The sequence below is a fragment of the Hetaerina americana genome, unplaced genomic scaffold, assembly GCF_022747635.1.
Source record: "Hetaerina americana unplaced genomic scaffold, ioHetAmer1.1.p SCAF_15, whole genome shotgun sequence".
In the NCBI taxonomy this organism is placed as follows: Eukaryota; Metazoa; Arthropoda; class Insecta; order Odonata; family Calopterygidae; genus Hetaerina; species Hetaerina americana.
This window is the reverse complement of record NW_027286625.1, coordinates 7,639,490-7,649,115: the sequence shown is the minus strand read 5'-3', so window position 1 is coordinate 7,649,115 and position 9,626 is coordinate 7,639,490. Positions and strand designations below refer to the sequence as shown.

At 38.8% G+C, this 9,626-nt stretch overlaps 1 non-coding gene across 1 annotated transcript; it reads left to right on the top strand.

The window, feature by feature from the left end:
• Nucleotides 1–1,273: 1,273 nt before the first annotated feature.
• On the top strand, nt 1,274–1,345 carry TRNAP-UGG (transfer RNA proline (anticodon UGG)). The gene has a single exon. It is a non-coding gene; the product is annotated as a tRNA-Pro (tRNA).
• The last annotated feature ends 8,281 nt before the right edge of the window (nt 1,346–9,626 follow it).

Genomic DNA, 9,626 nt, shown 5'->3' with positions numbered 1-9,626 from the left:
ACGAGTCAATTTCATTTTATCGCTGAAAAAAAAATTTCACTGTAAACAATACAAGTTATGATCAAACGACAAAATGTTCTGAAGAAAGCTAGCGCTAAAAGGGTCAACATTTCAGATGGAAACGTCAGATGGCGCCTCGAGTACTTTTGTCAAGGCTCAAAATATAAATAGCAACCCTCGTACAAACACACTCGTACACATACAAGCCTATATACATCATTCAATGCCTAATGCCTTTGACCATTTCATCAAATTCTAGTATTCAAGCTAGTTTAATTTTTTCAATGTCTTAGGTTCGACTTTATCATGATTGCGTATCGTGCGAGAGAAGAACGAGTACTTGATGTCTGTAATGATGTTTATCCCTCTTATTTTATCCCAATGGTCTAATAAACCGATATTATTTGGTGCCATCACAATTCCTCGGCGTCGCAAGAAAACTCAAGCGTCCCGTACTTCTCTAAAAGGCTAAGCCTTTCCTACTCTCTTCGATAATCAAAGAGGCTCCGTTCTAATTCCTCCAGCATACCTGGCACTCTTGTCGCTTTTAGCAGCAACATTTAACAAACCTATCGAAGTTTCTCTCAACCTAATTGAATTCTTTAATTAATTCATCTACATAATACCTCGCAAGACACCACAAGGGCGAAATTCGGGGGGAGTTAGTTCACCACCCGTAAAAAAATATAAACTCACGTAAAACCAACACATTCACGCAAACCCACACTAACAGACACGTATATATTCAACCTTTTCAACCCACATGCATGCAAATATATTTACCATCAACCAGTATACAAATGCAAATACAAATTTAGTAAAAATCTATCCCATTGACGTATTTCTACAACCAGCCTAATAAAACCTAACTTTTTTAAGGCCTACATGTACATTCCTCTGATGAGTGTACCAAATGAAAGGGGTGCTCTCAGCGCATCAGCCATGAGTTTGACTTGTTTTGTAATTCACAACTCGGTCCAATCTACATGCATTTTATAATATATAGTAAGTTTGCTTTATTTTTTCTTTTATTCTTAAACTTAATTGCTTTACATTTTCTGAAATTTTTTCCCACCTTCATTCATTACACTTCTCTGATATATGATCTAAATCTTTTGAGAGAAGCACGCCATCTACTTGAAGGCGGTGTAAGGCGAGGCAGATTAATACAAACAGAGGCTCTCTGAGAGAAAGGTACAGGTAGAGCTTCCTCTACTTTACTTGCTGTATCAAGAAATTGGGAAAAGCTTCATTACGTCCTCCGCCGTACATAGGCCTGTTGGTCTAGGGGTATGATTCTCGCTTTGGGTGCGAGAGGTCCCGGGTTCAAATCCCGGACAGGCCCGTTTTTTGCAACGTAGAGAAGCGAATTTTATGACGACGATAGCACAGTGACAAAATTGTTGACAGTTTTGGGGCGAGTTCCCCTAAATAAAAACAAATTATTAATTATTAGAATGAATCTCTTTGTTAAATTTGAGATCGATCAGTTTTTCAAAGACGTTCATCATACTTTAAACATCACAAATAATTATGGAAGACAACATCATTTATTCAGTATTAGAGAGATCGACTGTAGAACGGATAGGCTTAAGATGTTGTGTTTCCTGAAAACAATTAGTGACAATAACAGCTGCTGCTCACATGAACTAGGGATTAAATAGAATCATCATTACGTGTATAAACATACGTAGGAATATTTATGTGCATGTATGTACATGCATATTAGGGTGTGAATATGTAATTTTGCATCTTTGTATGTGTGTATGTCGATGTATATTCTTGTATGCGTACACATATTAAAAGTAATTGAGGCTATATTTAAAAGCAAACATATAACTCTTGTTGCATAATTTTACATGAGTAATAATTTATTCATTTATTTATTTATTTTAATTTAAAAAAATGGTAGTAGTAGAATGAACATTTTTCTTAAGTCCGGTATTTGTTTACTATTAAATTGAATGTTGAATATTTTCTGTAGTGAGGCTTCGCATGGTGCCTGACTTTGTCTGCTCGTGTGCTGTGCATGTCTATTGTGGGTACAAGTTGTGGGTCATGCCACATTAGGCAAGTTACATCAATTGTTAATAGTTGCAAAAAATGGGCCTGCCCTGGATTTGAACCCGGGACCTGTCGCACCCAAAGCGAGAATCATGCCCCTAGACCAACAGGCCTGTTATAATAACACCATGTAGACGACTTAATGAGGATTCTGGGAATTTCTTGATCTAGCAAGTAGAGTTAGTTGGCAATGAATATATGGAACCGTTGAAATAAGCTAATGATTTGAACAAAAGCTACATGACCACGGCGTTTAAGTGTCGAGGAATGCTCCATACCCATATCGCTACGTCAGGCCAATAGATTTAAATAAGAGAAGGAATAGCGGCAATGACAGATCAATATTTCTGCCCTCACCCAATTGGCGATCTCGTAATGTAAGGTAATAAAAAAATTAAGATATCCATAAATAATGGTTGAACAACCGTGCTGTAGTCTTACATTCCTATTACGAACTTATCGAATTTTCTCGAATTAAAATAACAAAGAATGGCGCCCCTAACAATACCGCTACGCTCCACCATGCATGGAAATTCAAGTGTTTAGTAGCACGGAAGAATATTTTAAATCAGTAATAAAGACATTTAAATGAAAAAGTGTACGCCAAATATATCTACATCCACAAAATACCCCGCAATTCACAACAAGGGCGTGTGGCGGGGGCGTTTAGGGTACCAACCATATATGTAGGAATATTATTTCACCTATACTTTTGAATATAAATCGGTAATACAACCACACTCGTTCACATCCATGTCTACACAAACATCATTCAATAAGTCGTGTGTTTGAATAAATAATTAAACTTTAATTTTGAAGGTAATATGCTAGGGACGTTTTTTATTTTATTACGATTGCGTTGATGAAGGAAGACAATTTGCTTTTCCACAGAGATTTTTTTATTACGACCTACATTTCGTTGCAGCGTAACACCTCCAGGTCGTATTAGAAAAAATTCTATGTGGAAAAGCAAAGTTTCTTCTTTCATCATGAAGGATTTCTACGATGTTCGTCCAGAAACTGTGTCATGATTGCTTCGATCTATATGATGGCGTGGACGATCGATCGAGCGAACACGGAGCTTACTTTATGCGTACTTTTAACTTGTATAGAAATTCTTTTCCATTCTCCGCTCTGCAAAAATTTTCACTTATGTTATCCGTAGCGAAATCAAAACAATGTCGCTTTTGGGAGGAATTGAATGTTAACCATTGGATAGATGCATATCGTTTATACATTGATGATAATATTTCTATGTCTTCCTTGAGCACAAATGTCGTTGTGAATTTCTTAGGCAAATACCTTAGTCCTTTAATTGCTTCTGCAACAGTTCTCTCAATGAAAACTTCGTTGCAATTTTCACAGTTAAAAATTTAACTGTGGAAAATTGCAACGAAGTTTTCATTATGTCTCGATTCCACAATATCACGCCTGACTCTTCACTTTTCGTAGTTCTCTCAATATTGTTCTTCCGAGGCGATCTGCCACTATTTATTCCAATGATCAACACTTTATAAAAACAATATACCCAAGCTTGAAAAATTCGAGTACCCATTGAAGTCACGCAGAAAAGATGCGATTGTGAGAACCAAATGATATGTTTAAGGAGAAAAATGCAGACTTATCGTAACCATAGTACCATGGTAAATTAAAAAAATATGGGTTCAACTTATGCTTGAAATATAATTCTTAGGATTGAGATGCATTCTTCTTTGAAATACAAATAAATTTTACACATTATTCAGTGTCGAAGAATTTGATTTCGGCTCCAAGAAAAGCTGCTCGCCCAAGTTTGGCACTGACATATATAGACCACGATGAAAATATACATGTATTTACACTTAGCCATTATTATTTCACGTGATAGAAACCTTTTACTACCTTTGAAGACTTTTGAAACGAATTTAACATACGTAGCGTTATCCTCAGTAGAAGCATACCATATATATTTCTATTACTTACTGTCTCTCATACGAGCATTTTTCCCCAACTTCATGAAGAAATTTCGACATCTTTGCCATTTGATTTCCCATCTTGTTGAAGGATAAAACTTCTATTCTTGTAGTTTTGGATATCATTCGGACAGGTAAAGTGAAAATCGAACACCCAGCGTAACGCAGTCCGCGTGAAAAGGTGGTAACACCGTCGTTAAGTACCGACATTGCCATCGCTGTGGTAAGAGAACTGCATGGTGGTAACTCACAGACGCACGCAGTTGTTGGGTCACATTGTCCTTGCTGCTGAGCGGACTGGTCTAGTGTGCTCGCCCGTTAGGTTTTCATTTGACTTACCCTCATAAAAAAAAGCTACCATAAGTTTTACTGGTTAACATTCCAGTATTTCCTTTACCACAGTTGAGGAGCTTTTACTCGATAATTCTTTCGTTTTCCAAGTTTAGGGACATGGTTTTCTCTCCATGCACTCTATTTAAAAAATGGAATAGGAAAACAAAAATTTAGCAGGCAACATTTCCTTACACTACTTTACAGGATTGGGCTCTATGCCTGTTCCGGCATATCTTGTCCTTGGTCTTCCGATTCATCTATTTCCTCATGGCTTATATTCTATAGTTTTCTCTAGAATTCTCTCCATCCGCATTACATGTTCTGTCCCATTTGTTTTGACTTCTGCTATTTTGAGAAGGATGGCTTGAACCCATATGTATATGCTTTTATTTATGTTATTCTCATTCTATCGCGGTAGTCTCTTTTACTGATTGAAGGATTTTAATTTCCAATGTTTATATGCGTATGTGTGGGCCGCGGTAGCCCAGGGGTGCACTACTTAGGCAGATCAGACCACAAAGATAAAATAAGGGAGATGGATTCCAGGACAGATAAGTACAAATACTCATTCTTTCCCCGAACAATCAGAAATCATAATAGTAAGAAACCGAAGTCACTTTAGAAATATTAAAAACATTGAATCAACAAGTCGGAACAAAATGAAACATTGCAAAGATGTTAGGTACACTTTCAGTTGCATGTATATGTAACATGTTGTTTGAGTGCTTGCATGCGTGGGGTGTAAGTGTTCCTGCATGAATGTATGCCATGTTTTTTTTCTGGATGTATGAATTTATGGTTTTTGCATGCGGTTTTTTTTCTTTTCTAAATTACGGGTGGTGTCCTAACACCCCCCGCCACACGCCCTTACGGCGGCTTGTGGGGTATTAAGTAGATGTAGATGTAGGGGTAGAGCGTTGGACTACTGATATCAAGGCCCGGGTTCGATTCCCCCAAGCCTCCCTGGACACCTGCAGCTCCACCCAAGCTATGTGATTTTTCGGGTACCAGATCTTTCTCGGAAACCATTACTGGAACAGGGACATGAACTGCCCACCCTACCCTGATGTGTGAATTTCACGCACCGTCGTGCTTAGTACTGGGTGAACTCTACCATCACCTACAAGAAAAACCTTCGGGTTGATTAATGTGTTTATGGTTTTCATATGTGTATGTTTCAGATAATTTTGTCTCGCTGCCCATTATTCTAATCAATGTAAAATAGTAGGATTACTTTATAAAATGATTATTTTATAAAGTAATACTACTATATTTAATCTTCTCATGTAACAAAATTTGTCATCGAACAAATCGTATCGTATTACAACAGGTATTTAATATTTAGGCAACGAATAAGGCAAGCATTTTCAGTGGATATTACACACATTTTAATTCCATTGTTTTTTTCTAGATTACGCGGAACACAGCGGTCGAAAGAAAGGTAGTTTCCGCCATCTGCGACGGTGAACCTGGGTCAAAATCATTCCGCCGAGTTGATGGTACCTGCATCGACGAATCGTCGAGGACAGACCACGGCCGAGATGCACTGACTCGCTCCTCACGTCCTCCAGCCTAATCCTTTGTCATCTAGAGAACCCTTCCGTAGTTTTTCGACCGAATGAACTCATTGCGCAACTCATAATTAGAAACAGGAAGAGAAGAGGGAGGGGGAAGGGTAAGGAGGTAGAGCCCTTGAAGTGCAGCCCACGCGAACGATGGAAATGGAGTCACAGCAGGTCCTCCAACACTCACTCCCACTCGAGGGTCTTGGGGGGGGGGCATGAGAGGACGATCCCATCAGCGAAGAGGGTATGAAAAGGGCAGAGAGGACGCGCTAGGGGTGGATGCTGTATCACCCCATCCCTCCCTCCTTCTCCTCCCACCCATTCCCACCCCCTACCCCACTCCCTTACGCGCTCCCCGCGCCCATTCAACGCGACGCGTCTCCCCCCTCTGGCTGGCCACACTCGTACCCTACTGCCCCCGTTTCCTGCCTCCCCGTAGCTTTTCTAACTACTCACTGCGTATTTCCCAACATTGAAAGTCGATATTTTCGTCTAAATAAATATCGAGGCATCCACGATCCATAGACGCGACGATCTTTATCGTTTATACCGAGGAACACTCAATCGAAAAACCCTCACGACACTGGTTTGGCTCGAGTGTGTGCAAACGCGGCACCCATCTTGCACACAGCTTTCTCATGTTCAAATTTTCAGTTTATATACGATGTACCGCACTTTTTGAAATGCCTACTATATCTACTAGCTCGCGCACTTTCAGTCGACCATCATCCAGCATCACTTTGTGAATTTTCTTCACCGTTTCTTGAGTCGTCACCTCATTTGGTCGACCAATGCGATGCTCGTGTTGACTGCTCGTACGATCTCGTTTTAACTCTGCAACCCAATATTTTACTGTTGTAAACGAAGGAGCAGAATCACCAAGAGGAAAATCCAGTTCAGCTTATATTGGTTGGGCTGAGGCCTTTCAAATAACGGTATTGTATCACGTAACGATGATATTTTTTCTCTATTTTCACAAATTCACTGAAAAAGTTCACTATTTATGGCTGCCAAATAAATACTAAACTACGCAGCGTCTTCAAATTTGAATCATGTGCTTTATAGATTGCGTGATTTCTAATTCAGCGATATTTTTTAACAACTACCGCCATCTCTAGGTTAGGCCGGGTACTTATGGGACCACCCTTGTACTAGTAGTAGTTGTTGTTATTAGGATACAACCGACAGCAGAGGCCATTTTTTCCAGAAGGAATAGGTTGTTAATCTGGTAGGGGTAGGATGTTTCCAGGGGTTGGAGGAAAGGTGTAGAGAAACCTGGCGTCGACATTAGCCAGCTCTTAACGAAAGGCACCAAGGAGTCTACGGTTAAACAAATCAATTTAATATAAAATTTATATAAAATTAAATTCCTATCCGACGGACGGTGTACTCACTTGAAATGCTCCATAGCACGCCAACTTGGGATCAGGATAAAACTGTGAAATCCGGCGACCGCCGGGATTCGAACGAGGTCCATCTGTACGGGTGAAAAATAATAGGTGTGAAAAACCACAGGAAATACTCTTGAATATGAATCGAAAGCAGGTGTTCAACCGAATATTAAAAATGCCATTTTTTTCACGAAAGATAAAGCGTCAGAATAATTGCAAACGACGGCGCTAGGTGGGGAAAATGATTTTTTTTGAACTCCAAGTAGCCTAGTATGATGTCATTATTTTATCTAATTCTTATTTTAATGTTCTTCTTGTCCCTAGTAACTCGTCATGCATGTATCACACTGAAATAACTTAATTAACGCACCTGTAGTTAACAATATATCAGCAATTTGAAATATTTCAGATATTTATTGGTAGCAAATAATTACACAAAAATGTAACCTTGATATTATATGCCTGGTGTGGAATCACTCACTGACACGAACCAATAGTTTGGAGGTTACTTGTAGATTGACATGTGTTTACAATGTCAAGTAACACTGACTATATCTGAGATGTCACATTGACTGCATCCTCCAGCATGTATAAAAATTTGCATGTTATTTGATGGTTTTTTGCAGGAAAGTTTTCCCTTTTCCCTTCCTCTCCCATATACTGCATTATCACTTACCCTTAACACCTGCACTGTTTGCACCCAATGCCACACACGTTTTTAGTGGATTGCAGGGTATTCATGCTAATGTCGACTAAATAGTCCACGTCGAATATTAATAATATCTTATGGTGACGGTTCACCAATATTAACATCTACATGATACTCATGATATTATACATGATCCACAAAAGGCAAATTTCTTTCAAGTTCAGTAAATAACGATGATTAATCGTTGGTAAAAATATATCCACATTAAATGAGAAAAATTAATCTACATTGCAGAAATGAAATTAGGGGTTAAAAGCCAGGTAATAATTAATCATGAAAACAATGACTTTCATTTCCATTTTCATTTAAACAGAAATTTACGCTCACATTTTTAACAAAATGGAACACCGGGCTGATTGGCTAGATAATTGACCCGATTAATGTAACTGGAAGAGCTTCTTTATCGAATAGTAGAATGTATTTTTTGACGCATAGGTGAACTTTAATTATTTAAAATTCGAAATCTTTTGCACGCCTTCCCCATTATTTACACTTTGAACATGAAATTCGGTCAACCGCTTAACGTCAGTAGTTTTCACCATCAATTTTTGCCTTAGTATGCCGGCCAGTGTCAAAAGAAAGTGTGAAACCATAAGTAGCATTTTGAATTAAATGTTTCGAGGTCATCGTTTGCCTTCGTCATCGATCATTAATCAGCATGAATCGATTCCTTCGACGCGGACCATAAGGAGTTATGTCTCGAAAACGGTCGAAATTAAACGGTACTACCTAATGCCGCATTTTTAAAAAGTGATTTACGGCTCTGAGTCTTATAAAAAATGAACAAAAGTAATAGCTTCACGAGTATTAAATCCATTGTATACCAGGGCTGATACATGGCGACGTGTTAATCAATTAATATAATGTCGTGTGCGTTGAAAAAATATACTTAATTTCTTTATGCATTGTTCATATCGCTCACGTATTGGATCTGACACAACAGGGGATATTCTTTAGAAATTTTGCAGTCACATACCGAATATGACTTCGTATACCCGTGCATGAATACAATCCAACCAGGACAGGTTGGTAAATGGCAGTTAGGTACAAAATGAAATGAGCGAGTCATAAAAATCAATCGCGCCTTATTTTCATTTACACAATATCCTGCAAACCGTCGCGACGGCGTGAAAATATATGTACATACACACAAACGTGCGTACACATAAATGCCTGTATACATCATGCAATAATGGGTGTGTTTGGTTCAATTATTAAATCTGACTCTTCAAAATTTAAAATATATTCCGAGACGCGCTTGAAGGTCTTTCGAATATCGGTAACCACGACAAGATGTAAGCCGTGTCGACAACAACACCGCAAGTCTTTATTACTTATACTAAGCCTTTACATATACTTAATTCATCAGTGAATATTCATTCATAGAAGGCCGGTACCTTTCCTTACCACACGCCCTTGCGTCGGCTTATGAAGATGCATATGACACTTCTATCCTTTCTTTTGCGTAATATCTTGCGCTCGTGATGACTTCTTGGGTCTGGTCAAAATGCGAGTTCGGATAATCAGCTCGAAATCCACGGCCGACGTCCAGAATGGAGACGGACAGAGTGTCCAGGAGATACCAGAATGATTTATCGCAGAGAGAGAGAGA